This window comes from Ambystoma mexicanum, chromosome 8 (genome assembly GCF_040938575.1).
Source record: "Ambystoma mexicanum isolate Mex_15411 chromosome 8, UKY_AmexF1_1, whole genome shotgun sequence".
Lineage (NCBI taxonomy): Eukaryota > Metazoa > Chordata > Amphibia > Caudata > Ambystomatidae > Ambystoma > Ambystoma mexicanum.
Window position 1 is genome coordinate 321,605,422 of NC_090929.1, and position 24,226 is coordinate 321,629,647.

Sequence of the window (24,226 nt, forward strand, 5' to 3'; positions counted from 1 at the left end):
CTTCTAAAATTGATAATCCATACTCCTCTGTTTTTCTTCTGCTTCCCCTTCCTCTTCTTCCTTTGCATCTCCCTCTTTTAATTTGTCTTCCTTTTCTTTGGCCACTGTAGATAAGGCCTCACTTTGCCTCCTATTTCAAAAGAGCAAATACTGCAGTTGCTCCTTTTGACCCCAGGTCTTCTGCCCTCATTTCTTCATTGCCTCCTTTTCCATTCCGTGTCTCACCTCTCTCTCTAATTCTTCTCTTGTGTTTGGTGTTTCCTTTTCATTTAAGCATGCTATTTTCTTACCTATGCTTATTGCCCAACCTGGGATCCTTCTCTCGATTCAGGCTACAACCCTACTTCTCTTTTTTCCTTTTTCTTTTATTTCCTGGCCCGCTTTTAATTCACAGTTATCGTCACATATTGACTCGAACCCTGCTCTCAACTTTGCAAACTGGTTTCTTTTCTGCTCGTTCTACCAAAACTGCCCTTTTACATCACGCGACCGTCCTCACATGTTCTTGCTATTGTAAAGAAACATCTTTTTTTTATTCTAGTGGGCCTACCTGTGAATTTTTACACTGTTTAGCATTCTATCTTTTCCCTTTGTTTCTCTCAGCATTTCTGTCTCTGCTAATTTTTGTTTTTCTTGCCACCTTTTCATTTGCTCTTATTCTGTGTCTTGAGCTGGCAATTATTATTTCACCCTCCTTGGTTATGGAGTCCCTCAAGGTTCACTTGCTGGACCATAACTATTTTCTCTTTATACTAAACATCTTTATTCTTCTATTCACTCTTTTGGCTTGAATTGCTATTTCTAAGCAGAGGACTGACTGTCAAACCTTTTGTTTCTTGCACTTCCTTCACTGATCAACTCTAATCTTCTATTTTAGACTGTCTTTCTGTTATAAAGTCTTAGGTGCTTACTCATTCTCCTCATGTTCGCCTATCCCCAAACGAAATCCTTGTCTTTCTTGTCAATTCCCTGTATGGCTGACCTCAGCCTCCTTATTTTTAGACTTTCCTCCTAATTCTCTCCCTTTCTCTTCCGCTGCTCATAACCTGTGTCATTTTTGACCATTACACTTTTCTTCCTTCTTCACTCTTGTTAAGTATTTCAATCAGGCGATACGCCCTGGTCTCAGCCTAGTATGCAGCGCACAACTGAAATGCTTATTTTGTTATATATATGGATTCAATATTTGAGAGATAGACCACTCATATCACACCCCTTCTTCAAATACCCCGGGTCACGATGGACCAGGAACCAGGCTGGTTGGTAAAAGCAATATTTATTTATTTATTTAAAATTCAAATAAATCATACACTTAATTTGGGGCAGCAATCACCAATGTGATAATGACACAATAGGAATGTTGGCAATGCACTTAAATTAACCCTTTAGTCACACAGATGGAAAACACCCGAGAATAGAGATACTTTTGAATTTTTGGAAAGATAGCACTCAAGTTAGGATTTCCCCCTGCAATATTCCTCAACCCACAAATAATCAATTCTAAATAGATATTAAAAAGCAGCAGGTTATCGGGAATGAGGAATAAGAAACAAAATTCGAATCCAATCTTCCCTCCCCAAACAAGAGAGAAAAACAGATTTGAAACCCTTGCAATGTTAAAATGACACTCGAAAATGGCTGAGTAAAACAATGAATGTGTGCAAAATCCTTAAATACGTACAATTCTATATGGGAGCAACACTGGAAATTACAAGCAATCATAAGCAATAGATTGAGCAAAAGCATACAATTCGAACATGAATGGAAGCTTTAAAACAATTGATAGTAAAAATAACATGTGTAAAACTTTGCAAAAATGCTCATTCCCGCCTGAAAGTAACCAAACGGTTTTTGATTTGGAGTGTGGTCTTTTGGTTGAGGTATCACTATAGATCTTAGGTACAATCAGGAAGTGAAATGAAGTCTCTAGCTATTAAACTGAGGGAGATATACAAGGTAGTATGAGGTGCATTTTTGAGAAAATAAAGGCGCGAAAAAGGGACAGAAATCTATTTTGACAAGGACAGTTTTACTCTACACTAGAGCATTCAGGCTAGAATACCAAAGAGGGACACAGTAAGCTCCAGGGTTGATTCATGAGTTCAACCCTAGTTCTCCAGCGCCCACCCTGGCGGAACCAGTCCGATCACTCGAAATAGGATTGATAGCTTAGGATTTACAAGACAAGATAACAATGACTATACAAATGGCGTTTAGCAAGATAAATCAATGACACAGTTGAAATAAGTATTCTGACAATGTTACAAGTTATTAAGGTAAGGATAGGATGGTTTAGAGATTAGGATAGGGCAAGGCAAGTTAGGCTATGGTTCTAGAGTTCCTATTGATACTCGCAGTCCACGTTTAATTTGGATTTTGGACAGTCGCCACACGGATTTGGTCTAACACAGGACAGCCAGACAAAATCAGCCGCCATGGACTGGATACCGGGTAGCACTTCTGGTTACTGGATAAGTGCATCAGGAGGATGGCAGGTTTGCAGCAGGCATACATGTAGTAGCAGCAAGCCAAGCTGGTTTAGGAAGCTTCCCACAATTTGGGTAATGGGATTTTAGAATGGAGGTTTCAGATTGAGGCCTTGCTGGGAATGAAGTCAACAATGCATAGGCCTTGGCTGTGAAAAGAAAATCTGGAATCAGGATCAAAACAGGATGAAGGAAACAGGAAACAGACGCCACGCAGAAATTCAGGAAGAGAGTCAGGAATCAGTGTGTGTCCTGAGTGCTAGTCAGGGGCCCTTAATTATAATGCCAGATCATTCCAGTATATGACAGGGGCAGGATCCACTACGCCCGCCTCTAATAACAGACTTGGGCAAGGGTAGAAGTCTCCACCTAGCTCTTCGCTGATTGGATTTCAGGAAAAGGATTTCATGTTTATGAGGTGATTTTCTTTTACTGTATCTAGAAACTCCCACATTTACTTTACTGAAAATCTGATTTTGCCCAAAACAGATATTTATGCAGTTGCCACCTCTTAGGAAAACAGATACACAGGTTACATATTTTGTGCAGCACAGATTAGTCCAAACCTCCAGTCTGTGTGACCTTGTTTCGCCTTTCTGACACATTTTGGTAATTTGACACATTAAAGATTTGGCCCACAATTCCCCAATTTATACACAGATGCAAATTGTCCCCAGGGATGTATGTACAAAATTTGACATTTGCAACATGGATGCTTTTCTGGTAATACAATATATATCACCATTTCTGTCTAGAGTCTGTCACGACATACTACCAAGTTTTCAAACAAAGCCCACAATTCCACTTTTACGCTGTGAAAATTCTACATTTTTACCAATCTTGACAGCTGAGATATAAGTCTTTTTAAAGTTCTTTATAAAATAGTCTTAAGACAAATGGGGGTCATTGTCATTTTTTTCTCCCCAGCTAACACCAACTGGCAGTTTCTTCCAAACAGGATGGGGGGCCTCTCTCTTAATTGAAGGTTTTATTGCCCTTTACACTTGACAGGTCAGTGTTCCAAGACTGCTATTGTCCCAGCTTGGAGCACAGACGAATGTTTGATGAGCTTGTGAATTCCCATTGTTCTGTCCCATACAAAGTTTTTCAAGCTGGCAATTAGCACTTTTGGTGTCCTGGAAGTTTATGGTGTGACTCACTTCCTAAAGAAAGTTACAGGGCTGGAACTTGAACAACTGGAAGACCAGGATTTTTTTTTAGAGCTTGCCAACTCAGCTCAGTTGATTTAAAAGTCTTTATTTCCTGATTTCTGAGCCTTCATTTAACAAACCGGTGAAATAAAAATAGCCTATGCATGTATTATCACCAGCCACATAATCCCTTAACATTGGTAAGTAAGCAGGCCTTCACGCAACAATTTGCTTTGAAATAGGCAATTTTCCTTCAGTCAGCAAAGGCCATTTTACCACATGTGTTTAAAAACTGCTAAAATTTCTTTCTTCTAAATTCGATTTTCATCTCCAGCAAATTCACACACTGCCATGCAGCTATGGTTATTCTCATGAATGCATGAGTTGTTCTGCAGCATGGATACATTTAAACAGGTATGGCCCAGGTATTTAGAGTCTTTCTCTGAACATCTGATTTTTAGATACTTTTGCAAAGCAAATAGACGCGTTTCCCGTGTAACTGAAAACAAAGCCCCCGGTTGATTTCTTTCCAAGCTAAGATGACTGCGCCTGTCATTCAGGAACTAGACATGGTTTTGCTAATGCACAATGACTTCTTCTGGGCATGGCTGGGCATTTTCAATCACAGCAGTTTCATAGTACATTGATGGATTTGGCCTCAAAGCAGCATTTTTAAAGTTTGGAAAAGTTGTCATTTTAAAGGGAATTTTGGAGTTTTCAGCAACGCAATTTTGCCTATTTCAATTAATTCAATGTTAAACGTTTGCAGAGCACACTGGCACACTCCTTTTGGTGTGTACTCTTTTCCTGCCCACCTGAAATGTGTGTAGCAGGGTGATGCAGCCATTTTCTTTGGTGGTTGTAAAAACGCAATTTTGAGATCCTGGCACGCACAGTAGTTAGAACAGCCATTTTGCTGTTTCTTGCACCAATGCAGCAAAGTGATGTGGTAAAGCACATCTGAGTTGGTCAATATATCCCACAACCTTCCTGCTTGTTTTTGTCATTTTTAACTTTACAACATCCACAAGATTTGTCCTTACCCTACTTTTTCTGCTGCCAAGCCTCTAGTTCTAACTCTAAATTTCTCCTAACTTTACTATTAATCCTTGCTTTTCCTTGACCTCACAGCATATGTTTTTACCCCCTTCAGCTCAGCTTCTACTCTTGCCTCTTCCCATTCTTCTCTTAACACCCATATAATGTGCCCATACAGCGAAAGGTGTTTCTAGGAGCAACAACACAAAAGAGGGGGGAACCAGGGATGAAAAACAAAAACTAGGCCTAGTGTTATTCGGATCGTGCAAGTGCAGTAACAAGAAGTGCAGGGGCAAAGGGGGGGAGTGCCAGACAGGGCTGAAGGCCCCATGAGTTATGCGAGTGCCAAAGGGAGGCCAGGTGGACACGGGAATGCAGAGAGTGCAGGGGAAAGAGGGTCCACGTGCTAAATGAGAGGGACGGGTTGGAAGGGCACAATGGGGAGCAGGCCCAACTAGGCTAGGGTGGGGGGTAGCCTTGAAGGGCAAATGAAGGTTGTGGGGGGGTTCAGGAGAGACCAAGTGCAGGGGTAGACTGGTTGAGGAGGGCCTGGTGCCCTGTAAGAATCTGAAGGATCCAGGCAGCCAATCAAAGGAGGCAGAGGGGACATTAGTAGGGGGAGGGAGGGAGAGATGGAGGGAAGGAGGAAGAGAAAAGCAGGGCATTGAGAAGCTTCTGGAACTTAAGGAGATATGGCTCAGGTCTCATAGGGGCAGGGAGGCCATTCCACAGCAGGCACCTGTGGAGGAGAGTGATCTAGCCCCCACTCTCTGCTTGGAGAAGCTTCTGATTTGCAGTGATTTGGAGCTAGAAGACTGAAGGGTTCTAGAAGGGAGGTATTTAGGGATAGAGAGAGTTGGATGTAGCGGGGTCCCATTCCCCAGAAAGCATTTTGGATGATGCCGAGGGTCTTGAACTTGATCCTCGCAGCAACCAGGAGCCAGTGGAGAGATTTTAGGGCTGAAAAAGGTGGTCCCTGGACTTGAGGCCAAGGCCTTCTTACTTCTTCTGAGTTATGACATATTGCTTGCCTTTTGTACTCATGTAATTAACTGTACTGTAATTTTATAATTTTGTATATCAAATGCTTCATAAATACAATGGGCCTCATTACAACCCAGGCGTTAAGGGTTTAACGGCGCCGTTAACCCTTAACGCCTAATTACCATTTTAACGCCTGCTTTTAGCAGCCGTTAAAATGCAAGGCGCTAACCCGCCTTGGTGCTAATTACGGCACCGTAATTTACGGTGCCGTAATTAGCGCCTTCCCCACTCCCATTATGCCCTATGGGGCAAAAATGGGAATGGGGAAGGGTAAATGGGGAATGGGGATTTACCGCCCCACTCACCTTGGAATGGGGCGGTAAATCCGCCCTCCACCATGGTGTAAACACAGTTTACACCATGGTGGTAAAGTAGGGAACTTACCACCTGGGTTGTAATGAGGCCCAATATAAAAAATAAACAGTCCTACTTTGAGTGCCTGAGAACATGGAATTGGTGGATGGTTTCTGACAGTGCGGGCACTGACCACTGTAAGGGCGGTGTTCTCCCTCCTTCCCACATAAATGAACTGGATAAATCCTACACGTTGTTTTTGGGAGAATCTATCACCAAACCAAGAAAGAACACCTCTGTTACATGCGTTTTGGAAGTAGTCGGTTTCTTTTAAAGTGGAATAACTGGGAAGTCGTACCTGCGAGAGAGGCGCCTTGCCAATGGATCCCCAGGGCCCCATGAATTTATTAAATGAGCCCCCCCTTCATTGTGTGCTGATAAGGGCTGGAGGAAGAACAAAGAGGTTGGCAAGGCAACCCGAGAGGGGCAGAGAGATTGCTCCTTCTGTCAAGTCCACGTATGAAGAGAGAGATCATGTTGGCTATTCAGAACCTCTTTCACTCAAGTCATAGAGATAAAGGAGCACTGCAATCTGAACCATCTGGAAGGGGTGAGCCGAGTCCCAATTGTCCCTCCATCAAACATGGGAAACGCGGCAGCATTATGTTGATGCTCAATAAGAAATAGTCTCAGGATCAACTGCTTTCACTTAGAGAAGACTTCCAGATGACCATAAATTAGAACTCAGGACGTCTAAGGCCTGCCATTTATAGTCCAAAATCGAGCGACGAAAATGAATTGATTACTAAGGGAAGGAAGTTAACAAAATGATGAAGGCATGATGGATCTACATTACAACATTTCTTGTATCATCAGTGAAATAACTGAGATGAATGCTCAAATCCATGAATTCCAGTAAAAGTGTGTTGATTTTGTGAATTTACCACATAGGAACAGCCTGAGAATAGGGTTCCTGGAAGAAAGCTCAAAATGTGATAATATTGAAAGTTGAATCCAACATCTCTTAAAGCTGATTCTCAAGGATGGTTACACGAAGTGGATTAGGAATGGACCACTGCTGATCAAATGCAGTGGGCTGTGTCAGAAGATACTGAGCAGGGCATGTACGGGATGTTCCAGCCAAACTAAATGACAATCACATGAGGGCATGTATTAACAAGGATGTGGGAAGTGTGAAAGAAAGAAATAGTTTGGATAGGAAGGTGCAAGCGTTTCAGACTCTTCTGCAAATGAGTCTGACCAAAAGAACAGCTTTGATGACCGTTATGAAGAAGAACTAAATCAACTGAAACTTACATGAAGGCTTGTCAAAAAGAAGAGACATAAAACAAAGTTAGAAGAACCAGCTTTGTCCTCACATGACCGACAAAAGAACAGAGGTGAAATGTATACTTGCTTTGAAACAAATCAGAAGGTGGGCTAGGGGTCCATAAGCTGTGTTGACCAGAACTAATTACGAGGGCCCTCATTACAGTTTTGCTGGTATCCCGCCGTAATTACCGGGGGGATAACCGGGAAACTGCCTTACCGTCTCTGCTGCCCAATATCCTGGTATTGCTGGGATATTATGGGCGGTGGAGATGCCAGTAAGTTCCAATTCCATGGGATGAGATTGCCGGAATCACCTGCACTGGTAATACCAGCAATTATTTGCGCAGTTCACTGCCCCAACTGTCAAACTTGTATTTCGCCCATCTGGAATAAATGCTGCTGCCAGTATTACAGGCCTTTTTCCAGCATGTTATCTGGATCAGGGGCCTTGTAATGAGCCTCAAGGTTTTGAATTTTGAAAGCCTTAATGAGTTCCCATGAGTGTGCTGATGTGATGACCATTTGGAACTGATGGGCTAGGGATGGTTGGAGAGTATGCAGAATAATTTGCCATTGTGTTGCCACTTGTTACAACAGATGGAAATTCATTAATTGTTTGGTACTGCAGATCATTCAGTGGGGCAGGGACTTTGGGGCAGCAGGGGGTCCTGGACAAATCAAGCAGGGGGATCACTACTACATTCTGGCCAAAATGGGAATACTGTGAACTTCGATCTTCCGCAAATAGTTGTGATATTTGGTGAGAGTATCAGTAGCATGGGAATGTGATAGGTTGACAGAAACAGGTCTGGGAGAAACCTGAGGGTATTCTACCAATTAGACCTCATTTATTTTATTTTATTTTATTTTTGTATTCATATAGCGCGCTGCAACCCATGGGCATAGAGGCGCTGGGAAGGATATGTATGCAGGCTTGCTTAAAGGTTACAAGATAGCGGCCCAGTACAATAAATAAGACAGTTACATCGATTACAGAGGGTTACAATTCGGGTGCAGTAGGCAGAGACAGTCATAAACTGGGTGCTGGCGGATGAGCTTAGGCAAAAAGCTCAGTCTTCAAGGCTTTACGGAAGGTTGTGTGTGATTCGATCATCCTGAGTTGGGAAGGGAGGGAGTTCCAGTGAGTTGCAGCCAAGGTCGTGAAACTAGAGCCACCAGCTCTAACTCTTCGTGTATGAGGAAGAATGAGGCGATTGGCATACGCCGACCTAGACGGTCTGGAGTGTGTTTTTTTGGTAATTCTCTGAGCTAAGTATGTAGGTGCCAATCCATGGATGCATTTGTGTGCAATGGCCAGTGTTTTGAAGAGGATCCTTTCTTTGACGGGCAACCAATGGACCTGCCTTCTTACCCCAGAGATATGCTCTCTGCGATCTGTACCAGTTGCGGCCCTCAAGGCGTTGTTCTGTGCAACTTGAAGTTTAGACAGGTTCTTTTGGGATGTGCCGGCATAGAGTACGTTACAGTAATCTAGCCTCGATCCTATAATGGCCCTTGCAATGGTGATGCAGTTGTCTTGAGACAAGAATGGCCTTACAGCATTGATTAGTTTGGAGTGGTATGCAGCTGAGGAAGTGACGGCATTCACCTGTCTGTCCATGGTCATGCTAGGTTCCAGGTACACGCCTAGAGTCTTGATGGCTTTGGACACGGTAAATGAATCCCTTATTCAGGTGGCCATTGAAGGGCTTGTACTCTCAGATCCAGATCCCAACCTTGGGGGTGGACGAGCGAGGGAGGATCACCTGGGTAGGGGAGACCAGGGTTATGCTCAGTGGAATACCCCAGGTGAGATGCGGTATGTTACTGGGGAAGAAGAAGATGAGGAGGATGAGATCCCTGAGACCTTTGTGGGCTGTGCAACATCTGCCCCCCTTCCTCCCGTTGAATCTGTTTTACCCAAATCCACCGACCCCTCTGTATATAACCAATCCCCTAGGATCCTAAATCCATCACATTCAGAAAACATCTCCTTCAGAATCCCTTTCGTCCTGCTTTCTACCCGATTACTCCCAATCATTCTGCTCTGCGTCGCTCTGAATATTATTTCCTGCAGGCCCAACCTGCTCAGATAAAACACTACCGTTCCCACAATCCCCCTTGTATATTTCATGATCCCAGCTATTCCTGTTTGCCCCACAAACCCTCCAAAACCCACCTTTCTGAAATCACCTACACCCCTAGGACAAAGGTCATAATTCCATATAGCACCATTTCCCCATCCTACCCCGTAGAATAATATGAAATTCCGACACTCCCCTTTTCCGACACAAACACTTTTTTACCCCATGAAAAACAACAGACTCATAAACCTGTTTACCTGACATGTCCCAACCCAAGAGTCGGGCAAAGTCAGGGAATCAACCTGAATCACACACAATACCTGATGGCCCTTTCCTTTCCCCACAGGGATAAAAGGTGGAGCAAGAGAGCACAGTATGAACAAGGCAGACTGCACGACGAGACAGCTATCCAGGAACGGCAGTCCAAGAGGAGGAGAAAGGCGGCAAACGTTGAGAGGCTGACAAGTAGAGACACAAACTTTCCCTTTTCGCCGCAGACCATCGAAACCTCCACAGAGGGAATCGTAAGATCGAGGACAATAGCCCAAGTGTGCTGCAACAGATGTCAACGGTACAGGGAGCGTGTTGACGCTGAAAAGCGGGTGCGAGGTGTAGAGGAGGTCCCAGATATGACCTGCACCCCTGCCCCCCATTGCGAGTTGCCAGTAAGGTACTCGCCATGGTACGTGACGTATGAGGAGCAAATGAACCAACAGAGAGCTGCACTGGGACTCTGCCCCTTGTACGTAAGGAGATCAACACCGGTTGAAGCAGCCATAACGCGACAACCCTGGCCACCACAATGCCCTATCAGACAGCCATACCAGCCACTGATACGAATGGAGGAATACCTGCACACGGTCCTCGAGGAGACCCCTAAAGCCTTAATGGAAGGCCAATGAAAATAACCCAAGGGCCCGAGCAGCCCCAAGAACAAACAGAATTGGCTACTGAAAGCACGAATGCCAGTACTAGTAACTGCAAGGATAATGACAATGGATGCAGGGAAGAGGCACTGTTAAAACGTAAGACAATGGTGCCATAAGACAAGATGGAAGCAACCGCCCTGTTGAATGTGTGTAAATAAGCTTGAAATGCAAGAGGCTAAGAAATCAATACTGCTTGCAATGCCTAGTAGAAGAGTAGAGCGGCAAGTGCCAACCATATATCTACCTCAATACTGCACAATGTACACGTGCGACTCCATTTTGTGAAAGCAGAAATGCACCCAAGCAAAGACCAGAGAAGGAGCGGAATCGAAACTCAACAAAGAGAGGCTTATGCCGGGGAGATTGAGGTCAACCAGAGAAGGGGAGGTGAGCATGAGCTCACGAGACTCCAACTGCAGAGAGTACCAGCCCGCCCGTAAAGGTCAAGATAAGAGAGGCCCATGCAGGTGGCCAAGCGCACACAGAATTAAATGCACAAAAGGTTGGAAACTGAAGCAGATTCACGGAGGACAAGCACATGACCAGACAAGCGCGAAGATGTACCACCGCCTGATGTCATCCAGAACCAGAGAGTGCCATGACCTTTCCTGATAAGAGACTACAGATCCGAGGCCATACCCAGCCAACTAATTGTGAAATAGCCCTAAAACACTGATTGATGGAAGGGAGGAATGGTGAATCTTGGGACACTAGGCACCTGGGTGTCTACTCTGCATGCTGCTAATTAAAACGGAGATTTATGTTTAGGGGAGTAACTTGCCCAATCACAAGGGACCATGTAATCTAGGGTCCTATAGACACTGTAACCAATGAGACGCTGTACTTGTAGTGACGTCAATCACGTGTGTTGTAGAGGGAAGGGCGTAGAGGCCCACCCAATAAGAGTCATCCAATCCACTTGCGTTATTTCCATATACAGATATAGCACCTATACTTAAGTTACCTTTCCCAACCAATTCTATTGCATGATGATTTTTTGTAGAATTAGACATCAATGATGACGGATTTTGCCCATAAAAGAGGCTGTTTGACTAAAGTTCGGGGAAGTTGGGGTAAGGCAGGTGTTCGGGATGCTGCTGATTTCCATAAGCTGATGTATGTATCCTTAAATGGACTTCCCTTTGCCAATTTACGGAGTCCTGATTATTGAACCTTGCTGGAGTATGTGAATCCTGCACTCTGTCCTCGCATGGGGCAGCTATCTTGTATTACTAGTTTTCGAGGGTGAGTACTGACCTAATGGGCCCGTCAGTAATTTCCTCTCCTCGTCAACATTTGGTAGCGTGAGGATGGTTTCGGCCATCGATTATAGATTATCGATTGATATAGTATAAGACACCTTTAGACCGACGGCACAAAGTAACTCTGGGCCTTCGGTTACATCACGAGTCCTTTCACTATTCCGGCTGAGTATGCTGAGAAGCTCCCCGTGGACAATGATAGTGTAATCATTCCCAAAAAATCTGCAGTGGGTCTGAAGGAACCCGCCTTTCCAAGCATAACCCTTCTCATTCCCACGGGCAGCGGATCAGACGAAAACCATAAAAGCAGGAAGAAGGGGTGGTGATCCTGAAGTTCCAGAGAGGAAAAGAGGCGATCAGTGAGTGAAAGCAACGAAACTCGTTACCTTGGCAAATGTCTTATAGGGAAGGGGAAAGGTAACGGAGGGTAGTGGAGAAGATTAATACAATTAAACGTAGGAAAGACTGTAGAGATATAGAGGGTAAAAACCCAGGCACCTGAAGTAATTGGGACAAATACCGGAGGGGCACCCGAGAAAAAAACTGTAAGGAATTCCAGGGGGGGGGGCACCCGAGAAAAAAAACTGTAAGGAATTCTGGGGGGGGGGGTGGGTACACGAGAGAAAACTGTAAAATTCGCCTTGTTCCTGCGCTTTAAAGAGTGGTCAGAAGGAACTTGAACCCAGAGCCCACAGAGGGGGGACTTTAGGCTACGATGACGTTTAAAGATGTCATAAAGGGGTTAGCTCAAATCCCATGACGGGGTAATAATTAGAAGGCAGGTATACGTATGACCAGCTGGTGTCTGTCTAGTCTGTCAAGCGTCTGTCCTATATGTCTTCTTATGTCCTTTATATGTCAAATGTGAAATTGTTGTACTGTTGATTAATTGTAATGCATTTTGGTTTTATGCAATTCCGTAATTGAGAGGGAATCGCCACTGAACTGAGAAGTGTTGTGCGAAACTGTTGATGTAGAGCTTGGCGGAAAGGTCGGATTGGAGCTTGCGTATGTGGTGCTTGCTCATCATAGCGTAAAGTTGAAAAACTGTATGAACATTGTTGATGACCAATTTAAGGATGGAAGAAGTTACCCCTCTTGCACATTTGTGCAAGCAGTTGCCAAAGCACGCAACAAAATTGAAGAAATATAGCCGGGAGTGGGTTAAGGGCGCCGCAAATAAAATGTTTATGTCGTGGCCCAAAAATGGGTCATTGTCAAAGGCTGTTTTACAGCACATGACCACCTTCCTACATGCCACATATAGCGGGAAGAAGCTTGAAAAACGCCTTGCTGTTCTCGAGCTTTGGAAAATGTTTGAACAAGAAAAAGAAGAAGAACCCCCCGCAGACTGGATATTAAATGTATGTACGGAGGGGGGTGAGACGCCTACCGCGCCACCTGCCCCGCCAGAACCAGTTGTTGAGGGAAGTAAGTCAGAGGGTCTTTACCCACTAAGAGAGCTTAAGGCGACCACAAGTTATAGCAACCCTGCATATGAGTCACCTGCGTGTAGCAGTAACGAGACGAAAGAGAAGGAACAGGAAATTGACTCGGCCTCCACAGTCCCATGGGGAAAAGATAGGTGAGGTGAGGAAAGGAAGGACCAGGCACAAACAAGTGCACTTCTAGATAGAGAGAGAGAGAGGGAAAGAAGCAGAAAGGAACCAATGAGTTAACATGTACAAAGGACGAATGGATGGGAGGGCAGATACTGTTGAAGTTAGATGGAAAAGGAAGCGATGATGCAAGGCCGAGTGAACGGTCTGATGAGGCGCAAAGAAAGGAAAGGGAAAAAGAAGTGGACACAAGAGGGCAAGAAAGAAGGATAGGTTGAGGCGAGAACAGTTATATCGCGAAGAGCAAGCTATACCGCTCAGTCGCACGAAATATGCTGCCTATGACAAGTACAGGCAGAACATGCTAAGATTAGAGGAAGAGAAGAGAGTGTATGAAAGAAAAGTGAAGAAGCGAGAAGACGAGGAAAGTAGAAGGGCAAAGGAACATAGAAAAGAGCGGATGAGCGAAGTAGATAAGGCTAGAGAGGAAGTGAAGAAGCGAAGAAAAATGGATGAGGAAGCAGAACGTAAACGCAGGCAAAGGGCGCAAGATTTAGAATTCTTGCAATGGGAAGTGAAAATACCCAATCCTGTTGTAGACTGGGAAGACATAGAAGAGTTCTTCCCTGCACGATATGCGGTACCAGGTACAAGCAGGACAGTTAGTGATGATGACTTCGACACCAGAAGCATCGGGCAAGCAAATGATAAAATATACGATGAGATGGGACTGGGACGAATCTCCCAAGAGGGAAGGGAAGATGAGCGCTTAGAGACCACTCAGCTATATGACACTGAGGATGTCATCCAAAGTAGTGGGAGTAGGGGACGTTCCCTAGGTGGACTAGAAGTTGGGCAGAACGAAGATGATGCGAGAAGTTGTGTAAATTGGGAGTACTCGGTATCAGACTCCGATGGAGAAGCGGAGGAAGTGGTGTATGACGAAGGGAGGCAGTGCGAAAAGTGACTCCCAGGGAACCGAGAGATACGATGGTCAGATGCAAGCGGGTCCATAGATAGGACACCGAAGTCCGCTGGACAGTCCAGCCGGCATGAAGAGACACTCCACGGTCGGAGGGGGGCATCGGTACCCGCCTATACAGACAGGCTAAGGGCATTGCCAGGTAGAAGGCAAGGTGGGAACGCTGCCCAGGCAAGAGACCGAGGAGGTATAGAGAAGGAAACAGAGGATTGCGCATTCCAATTCCCACTGTTAGAAAAGGGGGGAGCAAGACCGCAATATATTCCATGGCCACACATGGACCAAGAGAATCTTAAAAATAAGCTTCCAATGCTGACCTCGGGAGCCGGAACGTGGATACATGAGCTAGAGAAAATGACGGGGGCGTCACTCCGGCCATAGGGGACATCAAGGGTCTTCTAATTGCTATACTTGGTGAAAGAGCAGACGACGTGTGGAAAAGGGCAGGATACCCTAGGGTAACCACAACTAACACCTCTCATGATGGAGCGCCATTTAACAACTGTAGAGCAGCAGTGTGGAAAGCGCTGCGTACACTATATCCGGACACATCGGATATGGGAGCCATAATGACTCGAAAAATGAAAGAGGATCCTCTCATTGCTTTATATCCAAGATTTTCAAGACGCGTGGGTGCTCGAAACACATGAGTCTTGGACAAAATCTATCCCTGTATTCTACCATATATTGTGCCAAGGGTTACCAGAACCGGTGCCAAAAAAGCTAAAAAAAATTGGTAGGAGTTGAAGCTAAACCATGGGCTGAAATCCAGTTGACAATTGCACATTATTATAGATTGTTGCAAAAAAAGAATCGGAAGAAAGAGGCAACACGTAAGGGAGAGGAGGTGAAACTAGTGCAAAGGAAACTCTCAAAGTATGCTCTCGAGGGAGCCATGCTGACAAGCCCAGCCGAATCAAGTGCACAACGTGCAACTAACCCGCCGCAGACCAATCAGGGTAACGCAGGATTTTACCCAAGAGGAAGGGGTTATGGAGGAAGAGGATGGCAGAATAATCAGGGAGGGTTTCGAGGGAATCAAGGAGGTTTTCAAAATGTTCAAGGTGGTATCCAGAGCGCACCAACTATGCCAGATGGACAGATGGCCCGACCACCGCCAGTGTGTTGGCTGTGTGGAGTGACAGGACATGTGGCGCGCATGTGCAGGAGGCAAAGCATGTGGCAGAACAACCAAGGGATGGGGGCAGGCATGGTGAATCAACCTGCTACCCCACAACAGGGCAATGCACAAAACTATACCGTGCAGCAGCAGGCAGCTGGCTTGCAGCAAGGTGCACAGCAAGTGGTCCAACCACTGAACATGGGGAATGTACCACAAGGGCAACCCCAGCAGACACAGCCGCAAGTGTCTCAGGGCACTAATTCCGGTGGGGGAAACCCACAGGTATACAATGGACCGAACCTGTATATGAAATAGGACGGCTCACAGGGGACTCTGATGTGTTCTATCCTATCAGTGACACCAGACCCTAACAGGGAACCTAGGGTAAATGTCACCATAGATGGGAAAGAATATTCCTTCTTAGTTGTCACAGGTGCAATGCGCTCGTGCATACGAGAAGGCAAGTTCTCCTTGTCCGGCGAGGCAATAAATACCCAGAGTTTTACTGGAGCTCATAGCAGAGTTCCCTTTACTGATGCACTCCAGTCTCCGTGGGAGAGTGCGACATGAATGTACCTTTATTGTATTCTCGTCAGTCCCCAGTAAATATCATGGGTTGGGACCTGATGACAAAGTTGAATATGACCATCTCATTCACTGAGGATGGCATAGTGTACTCCACCCCAGGAATGCATTATTCAAATGTGTGCGAAATTATTAGAGCATACTCCGGACGTGCAGCCATGAGAGCCATACCACTGGAACCAGAAGTGTTCTCATATGGTGCACAAGTGCTTATGGCGGGGTTGCCAGGCCTCGCAAACAAAACTATGAGAACTCCGGACGAGTTTCTATTCAGGCCAAGAATACCCATGCACGAAGAGGAGGGACAGTTATTTCTCTTAATGATACACTCTGCCGCAGTGCGAGGAAAAGTGGTATTGGTTGAGGGATGTGACGATGAGGGCAGACCTTGGTGTGCGATTGTCACCATCGAAGAAGGGCATCGAGTGACTGACGTCACCGATGACGATCTGTTCGAAGAACACCATGACCTACAAGAGACACGGGTGGAAGTGAGTCTCATATTTTGGGTCAAAATATTCAGACGGGAGGTACCGCAGAGGATGATGTTAGCATTGGTACGTCCAGAATACTTTGATAAAGACATAGCCCTGGTGCCGGCCAAGGTATGGACTACAGGGCCCAATGACGTGGGTCTCCTGAAAGGGGCCGGCGTAGTAAAAATTAAACTAAAACCAGGAGCAATTCTGCCACGGGCACGACAGTATCCCATGTGCAGGGAAGCAGATGAAGGGATCGCAAAGACAATCTCTGCCATGATGGAGCAGGGCATCTTATTGACGTCAGAATCACCTTGCAACACAGTGATTTATCCTGTCAAGAAATCAAAGGGAGGGTCCTGACGTTTAATCCAGGATTTACGAGCCCTAAACGACATAGTCGAAGCCGAGTTCCCTCTAGTCCCGAATCAATCCACAATTTTGTGCAACATACCCACTGAGGCAAAATACTTCACTAATCTGCAGCATCCCTGAAGAGCAATGCTGACACGACTCAGTCCAGCTATTAACTATACTGGCTGAGAAAAGATACAAAGTGGACAAAGACAAGCTGCAGTACTGCCAACAGGAGGTGCTGTACATAGGGCAACTGATCTCACATGAGGGGAAAAAGGTAACCCCAGAAACGGCTGAGGCCATCATGAACACGGCCAAGCCACGCACAGTAAAGCAAAGGCAAAGCTTCCTAGGCCTGTGCAACTATGTCAGAGCATGGATCTTTGACTACAGCTCGTATACCAAGCCCTTGTTGCAGGCCCTTAAAAAGGCCCAGGTGACGAGAGAAGAAATTGAATGGAATGAAGCGATAGAGAAAGGGTTTACAGAACTCAAGGGGGCAATTTGTAAGGCTCCAGATCTCGGGATTCCTAATTATGCTGAGGAATTCTATCTGTTTTCTCATACTGATGGCGATTTGATGATGGCAGTACTCGCGCAGCGAACCTCACTGGGATATAAACCCCTAGCGTATTACAGTGGAAGTTTGGACCCGGTTATGAAAGGCCACTTCCCGTGCGAACAAAATTTAGCTGCCTCCGCATTCGCCATTGAGAAAGCATCATCCATTGTGATGGGGTGCTCCATGACATTATATGTTGAGCACTCACTATTCGCCATACTAGAGAAGCCAAAGGGCACGCTGACTTCTCAGAGCATCAGCCTACGAGGTGATTATCTCCAATCCATCAATCAAAATAGTGCGATGCAAAACGGTGAACCCTGCTATGTTTATAGCTGAGCCAGTCACAGAGGGAGAACCTGTGCATGACGGTGCAAATTATGAGGAATTCTATGATGAAATCCCCAGGGTAAATAAAAATGCCCTGGGCGGTGGAGAGATCGTTTTTATTGACGGGTCTTCTAGAATCGACCAAGAAGACGGACAAAGGTATACAGGCGTGGCCGTAGTGAAACACATGGCAAATGGAGAGTTCCAAGTACTTGTCAGTGCACAAATACAATCTCATTATTCGGCGCAGGCTGCAGAGCTACTGGTACTGATACTCGTCATTGAGAACCATGCAGACCAGGAAGTATCAGTGTACAGCGACTCCGCCTATGTGACGTCAACAGTGCACGCAGGATTAACGCGCTGAAAAAGGGGGGGCTACCTCTGAGCAGACGGCACGCCAGTGCAACACGCATCCTTGTTGGACAGGCTGATAAAAGCACTACAGCTCCCAGTGGGCATAGCGATCGTGAAATGCTCGGCTCATACCAAAGGGACAGATTTTGTGTCACGTGGGAATCATGAAGCGGACACGGAAGCCAAACGTATGGCATCCAAAACTGAAACAATCATGGACGTGGAGGTGGCACGTACCCATGAACGAATGATGGTAGCATGAGCCACTCCAGAAGCCTATAGCAATATGGGGCAGTCTCAATTAGTGGAGCTCCGGGGGGAGGCACCTCAGGAGGAGAAAAATGTATGGAAGCATCAAGGGTGTTCTTTAAACCCCTCTGACGGATGGTGGAGGCAAGACAGCACTGGTAAACCAGTAATGCCTGTCGCCCTTCTAAAAGTAGTGCTAGAACAGCTTCACTACCCCATTCATATGTCAAAAGAAAATCTTGCTGCAACGCTCGCAGAAGACTGGTTTATACCGAATTTAGCCGAGCATGTTGCATTCTATGTGGTAACCTGCATTGTCTGCCAGCAATTCACTTCTGGGCACACATTAAAAGTAGTGAGAGGAGTCATCCCCAGACCAAATGGACCTTTGCAGCACCTACATATTGATTATGTCGATATGATTCAGGTGTGTAATGGGTACAGATATTTACTTGTGGTGGTGTGTCCCTTTTCCAGATGGGTAGAAGCAGGCCCCTGTACACACCCTGACGCTGCCTGTGCTGCCAACTTCCTGGTGAGGGAGGTTTTCCCTAGGTGGGGGGTGTGTGAAGTAATAAGATCAGATAATGGGGCGCGTTTTGTAAATGCTCTGTTTGAACAGGTTATCTTGTTGCTTGCTATAAAGCACAAATTCTCATCGGCGTATCACCCAGAGGGAAACGGGATATGTGAACGGATCAACGGCTTGCTTAAGGAAAGGATAGCCAAGTTGAAGCTCACATTAAGAAAGGGATGGATGCACTGCTGACCACTGGCATTGTATGCGCTTCAGAACCAACCAGGCTCTGACCATCATCTTACGCTGCACGAAATAGTCACTGGGAGAAGAATGAGAACTCTCCTTACCCCCCGAGACAGAGCTAGTTGTGATGCCCAGTCAACTAGGGAGGTTCTAGGAGAGCAGATGAAAGCCTATCTGGATTGTCTCACGACAAGTGCCACTGTCATTTCAGGCCAGCTGCAGCGATGGCGGAAAGGGGACAGCACGGCTCAAAACACAACAGATAGTGCTGATGCAGGCGCAACTCACAACCCATGCGCGCCTCTTGTCTTCCCTGGAGATCGCGTCCTCGTGAAGAATTTCACAAGAAAAAGATGGGACGAGCCGAGGTTTAATGGCCCGTTCATCGTAGAGGACTGCACCCCGTCAGCTGTCAAGCTCAAAGGCAGAAGAGCCTGGATCTTCCTGAATGATATAAAACACTTTATCGGAGAGAGCACTCCTACTACATCTACTGCAGAGGAATCCACAGACAACGGGGAAGGACCGCAGCACATGCAGACAAGGTCTATGGCTAGGAAGAAAGACGCACGAGCAGAAAACACAAACTGAGGAACTCGCTGTGAAAATTGTGGCTGTACACTGAACTTCTCCTCCAGGCACTGAATGAGGTACAAGACCTTCAAATGAACGCAAAGTGCAGCTGAACTCGCAGGGTAAAGGAAAAAGTTGCATACTCTGAACCTGCAGTGACACTGATAGCTTGATCACGTTGAGCCACAAAGCATTGAACACAAACCCTCAGACTCTGATAAACTGTAAAAACAGGACACTCTTGTAAACTAAAACTGGTATCCTGAAGCATCCAGTATGAAGACTATATTTACAGACATATGGTTCACCCCAGCAGATGTCTCAAGTGGGATGTGTTCACCTATTTTCAGCTAGTAGTACTGTCCTATCCTTCACTCATAGGGAGAGAAACAAGTGTTACAGAATATATTCAGGGTCCAGAAAATAAGAAGATAATCAGACAACTACTGACTGTCATCGCAGAGGTCTTCGCCGAGTTGCCCGAGCACAGTGAACAAAAGACTAATGCTCCCGCCTCAAGCGGTTATTGACGAAGTTACCTACATCTTATTCTTTCGAATCATTAAGCAGTGCCCAGAACTTGTCGGGAGTACCACAGATACCTTGACTTTCATCAGAGATCCCCGAAATAATCACATCCTGAATCAAATATGGAGTAAACTGAACAATGTGGTAGCAGACCATGCAGCAGGAAAGTGCAAGATCTGTTCACGACAACAAAAAGACTTGTGATTGGGGCCCAGCAAAACAAAGCAAATGTCCCTGTCCCCTGCGACATGCAGCTAGCCCACAACGTCCTGATTAGGCTAGTCACAGACTATCCAGAAATGGTGGGAAGGCCTGCTGATGTCTATGTTGCTACCTTCCTTAGAGATCCAGTCACTTTCCCACACATGAAGACTCTTCTCCATGGCATTATTCTCCAAGTGGAACTGTCCAATTTCCAGCGAGAATTCCTAAGGAGATTCCTATGAGACTATTCGGCGAGGGACAGATCGAGGAGGCAAAGACTGATCACACTGCATGAAAGGCCTGTGACCTAAGAGCCAAAGCGTCAGAGGAAATGTCATTAACACCCGAAGACAGTCGGTATGTGTTTCTTGTTTTCTTTCATCTCATTGAAAACTTTCCAGAACTAGTGGGCAGACCCCACAACATTGATGTGACCACTTTTCTTAATGATCCAGCAAAAAATGCCCAATTGAATCGGTTCCTGAGGGCTATTGCATCACAACTAAGAAGCAATTATGGACATCCACTGCTAAGAAGAGCCTTAGAAGGGGGAGATCCAAGATAAAACGTTCCATCATCCCCCAGCCGGGGACAGAGCAAGGAAACAAAGCCCCAGTTCTTTATGCTTCCAACGTAGAACGGACTGAAAAGGCAGAAATAAGGACAACGGCATCTTGAACTTCTTTTCCTATTTTTCTTATTTTTTCTATTTTTGCATCATCGTTCCATGGTGGAGTAAATGGGGGAGAGAGAGACTGTTCACCAACTCGACCTCGAAAGACCAAGTGAAAGGAACAGAGACACAAACTTCACTGCTGTGTTTACTTTTTTCAACCTTTTTCTTATTTTTTCCTACCTTCTCATATGTTCACTTCTATTTTTATTTTTATTTTTTCAAAATTTTATTTTGCGTGATTTGTAGCAAATCCATCCTTTCATGGTGTCACAGCAAACAAGGTCCAGTATGTCCCCAGGGCCAAGGCGAGTTGGAAGAGTGCCCTGGGAATACGCTGGCCATACAAATACAGGATAATTATGATGTGTTGGAAACGATAGTCTAACCTTTTTCCATATTCTAGTAAAGGAACTGTACTCCATACTCAGAGACTATCATCATCATCATCACTCGTAAGAGGGGGGACATTGAACTGCACTTGTCACTTTAGTGTTTATTGAACTTTGAACAACGAAAACAGAATAAGAAGAAAAATAAACTATTGACTGTGGACGTATTTGAAATGGGGGCCCAAAACAGTAAGTTAGTCATGCCACCAGTGGAAGGGTGCCCACGGTTCCCTGGAAGGAGTTGGATGCTGCAAGCTGTCTTGCAAGGCGTCCCAATGTCTGTGCATCCACCAGGTAATGAACATCTGGGGCCCACAAAAGCACCCAGACCTTATATTGTCATCCCTGTTCCAAGAAAAACTGATGATAAAGCAAACGATTTACAGTTGAATGTAATTAGCAGTAACACGTATACACTTGAAGTAATGAATGGTGAGAAAGGCTGGAGACAGGGTCAGCACGGAATGAATGATAGCATAACACTGTCCACGGCACGCACCCATACACTGAGTGCACACGAACAACGGCAAGTGTCAATGGCTACGAAACCGCAGGCCAAACCAACTGAAAGAGAGAAATCACCTGTGGAACAAGCAGCTCCAGAAAGCAGGGAGCAACGTGAGAAACCGAAGTGAAATAGCAAAATCACTCAATAGAACAGAGGAAGCAACGAAATAACTCACTGAGAAAACACATGCAGTAGTTGAGTATGTGTTTCCACTCATACTTAGAGCAAAGAAGCTACAGGAGGAGCTGAGCAAGACAACCACCACAACTGTGATAGTGAGCACGCCAACTCCAACGCCAGAAGTAACTACCAAGCCTACGACACAGCCACGTGTTGGAAGCATGATAAATCACATGCGGTGGGAGGAGGTCTACAAAAGAATCCAGGAGGGGAGGAAAAGAAGCGCAAAACCTCCCCCTATTACTGCAGGGCAGGAAATGAAACCTGCCCCTCCAAGGATAACGCCTGAGAGTCTGCCTGAACGAAAGGGCAGTGCAGACGTGTTCAGAGACATAGTGATAGTCAACCACAGAAAAACGCTAAGGATCAAGAGAAGTCCATATGAAACCGATAAAGAGTTAAACGATTACTTGGACAGCACGGCCCATCTTGGAAACATATGGTACCAGCACATGAAGGAAGTTGGACAAAGTAAATCAGAAGGAGAATGTTTTGTCTGTGCACTCCTGCCGTACAGCATGGGCAAGTCCAAAATCTTTGTGGCTGTAGAAATAGATGTCCCCACAGCACACTGCATGCCAGATGTGGCAATGTGCAACACCAGAGGACAATTCATGGGGAGAGATGCCTTGTTGATATGGGCCAACGAAAAGGACTACCCTGATGAAGACGGATATGTCCAGGACATCAAAACAAGAAACAGGGCGCACACCAAGAATCCTGTGATTAGATATGAGAACCCTGATGTCAAAGGATCAGGAATAAGGTGGAAAATAAACTCAAGACTGAACGTCCAAGGGAAAACGGCAGAAGAAGCGCAAATATGGAAGAACCGAGGCCAAATGCAGATCTGAGGATCAGTTGTTTCCCCCGACGGTTGGGAAGAAGGAGTTGTAATCTGCTGAGTTTGGATGGTCCTTGGAGCCTGCCAAGAAGCCATAGAAAATTCTCAAAGACTATGTAAACCACTCTGGCCAAAATTGGTAAAGCGGTTAACGTGGGTCGAAGACCGAGGAGGCCCCCTGCAAATAGTATCGCTGGAAAACCCGAAACTGTGCTTTAGAAGTAATGGCACAAGTAAAATGGGGGGAGAATCAAAACTGCGGGTGAATATACGAAGCCCCAGGGATGTCGCAAGGGACTGCAGTCCTGATGGACCACTATTGGGCATGTGGATCCAAGGCCTACATAAGACTACCGAGGAACTGGGGAGGCATATGCACACTGGTAAACGTCCACGTTCCTGCACTAGTGATCCCAAAAAATGAACTGAATTTGGACAGTTTCCCGAAAGCAGATGCTCACCTGAGGAAAAGGAGGTCTGTGATAAAGAGAGAGAATTACTTCTCCGCCAAATCAGAGGATGCATTTTATGCCATTCCCTATGAACACAGGCTGTTTAGCCTGACTTCATTCGTATTTACAACAATAATTTTGCCGCACATCCAGGTTGGTGTAAATACCAAGTGGTTGCAGATAACGAGATGGGAGTTACTGCAGACCATCAATACCACTGTAAAAGGGTTCAACGCAATCAAGGAAGAACTGAGGGCAGTCAGATTGATGACCCTCCAGAACAGATATGTGCTTGACATGATCAGCGCAATGGATGGAGGTGTTTGCTCAAAAAATTGGAGATTCATGTTGCACATTTATACCATCACACGACGAAGAAAATGGAACCCTCACAGAGGCCATAGACATGTTAACAACCCTGAAAAGCCAGATGACCGATGAAACAGATGAAGTGGACGACGACAGCTGGTTTGGGAACCTATTCTCATGGGACCCGCATTGGATGGCAGATATATTCAAGTGTCTGGGAGCTTTGCTAGCAATGGTGCTGCTAGGAGTCTGTGTTATCAAGATAATCATCACACAGTGCCAGAAAACAGCAAAGAAGGCCATTGGGATGAACATTATGGTCGATGTCGAGCCAGGCTGGAAACCCAGAGACCTGACAGATGAGGAGATAAAGGACTCTGTGAAGGCCATGGAATTTGCACCAGAAGAAACAAAATTCACTTATCCCAAGAAATGAAGAAGATACGAAGGCAAATGGATTTACTGCCGTCCAAATGGACAATGCCAGTTGATGACCTGGAACAAAGATGAGCATGTGAGAACAGCAGGAAGCTTGAAAGGGGTGATAAAGATATGGACACCAAAATTGCATACTTTCACGCCTTCTTGTGTAAACCC